The sequence below is a fragment of the Dioscorea cayenensis genome, chromosome 5 (assembly GCF_009730915.1).
Source record: "Dioscorea cayenensis subsp. rotundata cultivar TDr96_F1 chromosome 5, TDr96_F1_v2_PseudoChromosome.rev07_lg8_w22 25.fasta, whole genome shotgun sequence".
NCBI classification, from domain to species: domain Eukaryota; kingdom Viridiplantae; phylum Streptophyta; class Magnoliopsida; order Dioscoreales; family Dioscoreaceae; genus Dioscorea; species Dioscorea cayenensis.
In genome coordinates, this window is record NC_052475.1 from 18,139,207 (window position 1) to 18,142,388 (window position 3,182).

A 3,182-nucleotide genomic window follows, 5' to 3' on the forward strand; every position below is an offset into this window, starting at 1 on the left:
AAAATATGGATATAATAAAATCCATAGGCTCTCATATACATATATGAGAGCTATATATCTATAATTATGCACGCCTAATCCTTGGGATATACTTTCTTCCCCACACCTCGTTTCCATTTATCATAAATATAATCATCAATAACTACTAATATATATATATATAAGAAAATATCTCCTCCCTTGTCAAAGTGCAATGCTTGGAGAACATGATAAATAGAGCAAAAGGTCAAAAGGAAAAAAATATCTCTGATAGCAATACCTAAATTGTAACAATTATATACTATATCAGTTTACAATGTCAGCAATTGGGGCTCAATTATGTTAGTAACTTTGACAACATCAAATCAATCAGATCCGGAAGGCAAATAAAATAGTTAAGTGACCTCTTCTGTCATAGCAAAAACATTTGCCTTAAGTCTTCGGCCTTCACATCTTACATCAAACTTTAAAAATATCATATAGATTAAAAAAAAATTAAATAGATTAATGCAATGGACATCAAAAGCATAAGCAATATATATATATATATACATGAAAATAATAATTAACTAATTTTTTTTATAATATCAAAGTCCTTTCAAGTTGGTAAGCTAACCTTCAAGTTAACTTTCAATCATGAAGAACATCATGTTCTAATATGGGATGCAATTAACACCAAACTTAATTATTAGCCATTGCATTTCAGTGCTAAATATTTACTAAAGTTGCTCATGAATGAAGAACATAGCATATGTATTTCTTAACATTATTAACTTACTAATTATAAAATTTACTTGGTTTTCTGAATGAAGGATAGACTCAATTCAGAATGCAATGAGTTATAATGCACTCACACCATTTTATAAGTGATGAAAGGTTATTTTTTTATAAAAAGCTGTAGCATGTGTGCAAAAAGTCAGAAAAATCACGACATTTTGTAACCAAAATGTCAACAATTTAGGTTCAAGCATGTTAGTAAATATGGATGCATCACAAAAAATCTCTGACATTTGTAACCAAAATGTCAACAATTTAGGTCAAGCATGTTAGTAAATATGGCTGCTTCACAAAAAAATCACTGACATTTGTAACCAAAATGTCAACAATTTAGGTCAAGCATGTTAGTAAATAGTGCAAGCATGCTAGTAGAGAGAAAAGGCTCAAGTGTGTGCATCAGTGCATTGGAACGGCTTCGGTCCTTGGAAGTAGATAGGAAAGGCTGACATTTGCTCATTCATGGCTTCCTTGGTAGGAGGGTATCTATGCCAATCAATCGATGGTGATAAATTTCACCCCATTACAAAGGCAAACATAAAGAAGCATATACCATACATGCAGCATACCACTATGCCCGTCAGTCATAATAAAGGTAGGAAACATATCCCAATAAAATGAATAAAAAATGTTAAAACTGAAAGCAACATCCTAAAATTTCCATTTTTTCAAGAAATATTCATTTATTTCAGACTTGGTAAACCAACTTATCCTAAAATCTTGTCCTATCTTTATTTATTAAGGATGAATTTTCCCTATCATGCAACATGCAATAAGCAAGCATCACATAAGGGACATTACTACTTGACATCAGCCAATGATATGGATTAAGGATGATTTTTTCCTTTTAACACAAGAAACTTAAGATAAACATTATAAAAGGCACATTTCTAATTAACATTAGCCAACTCAAACAGAACAACAGAAAAGATATAGAAAGATGGATAGATGAATCAAACTTTCAACTACCTAAAAATCAGACATAGAGAACTCTATGGATGCTTGTAGTTTATTGTGAAACTGGTTATTGGTAAAGTAATATGAAAAGTCCAGAGAGAACTCTATGAATGATTGAAAGCTCATATGCATGATTAGTTCACTAAAACATGTTATCTAATGAACAATTACAAAACTTGTAACATGTTAATCTTTTAGATAATTATCCAACAGTGAAAACTACAAATGTTGACCTTCACCATATGCACTATTATCAAGCAAAAATTAGATTTAGATTGATGAAGCTCCAAAATTGGAAATTAAGACACTAAAAGATCCAGCAATCACTAAAACACTCACAATTAGCAATAAAGGATTCATCTACACTAATAATCTCATGCTGTAAATTATTTCGCACAAAAGGAGAGAATTTGAGCGAGCGAGTCCATTTAACAACAAATACCAGAAATTTAACCAAAAAAAAAAAAACATACGAACAGGATCAAATCAGCATTGCATCCTATACGAAATATGAGAAATATGAACATGATCAAATCAACATTGCATCCTATACGAAATATGAGAGAGAGAGAGAGAGAGAGAGAGAGAGAGAGGTTTTACATTGAAGATGTGATCCTTGTTCTCGGAGGAGAGGGACATGCCCCTCGGAAATGAAGAGCCCAGGTGAGCACCATGGCAGCGGCGGCGACGCCGAGTAGCCGGATCACGAGGACGATGGGGAAGTGGACCATCGGAGCTGTCATGCATCCCATCATAAAGAAATTTAAAAGGGGAAAAAAAATAACATGAAAAGCATCATTTTCAGCTATACCTGCCAAGGAGACATGCCATAGAAGAAGCTTCTAAGCTCCTCATCTTCCACATCTCTAATGGCACGAGCATGCGGTGAATGCTTAACCACCTCATCCTGATTTATACAATTTTTTTCACCCATCCAATCATTCTCATGAAAGCATGTCATTGAATGCATTTTGATCTAAATTAAAATTTCTAAAAAACAGTGGGAATTTCTCAAGAAATAGAATCAATGGGTTGCTAGAATTTTAAATTTTTTTTTGCAAATTACTTGAAATTTTAAGAAGATGAGATGCACATACGTCTAAGATGAAAAGCAGAGCCATGATCGGTGGTGCAGCGTAGCCAAGACCATCGACGATGGCTTTCAGCGATGGATGAAACCCTCCGGTGGAATCGATCCCTGTCATCTCGCAAATGAACTTCCCGGCGAGCGCCATCGCCATACACATCTAACAACCCCATTAACACCAAACTAAGAATTCAAACAAAATCCCAAGATATCAATACCTCAAAGAGATAGAGAGATTGAATGGATGATCGATCTCACCGATCCCATAGCTCAGCCTCACAACAGCACCAAGCTTCTCCCAAAGAGATGGGCCCGGGGGTGGGATCTACGCGCCGGCGGGGGAGAGGGTGAGGTATGTGGATGGGAGAGGGGTGAGGGGGTATGG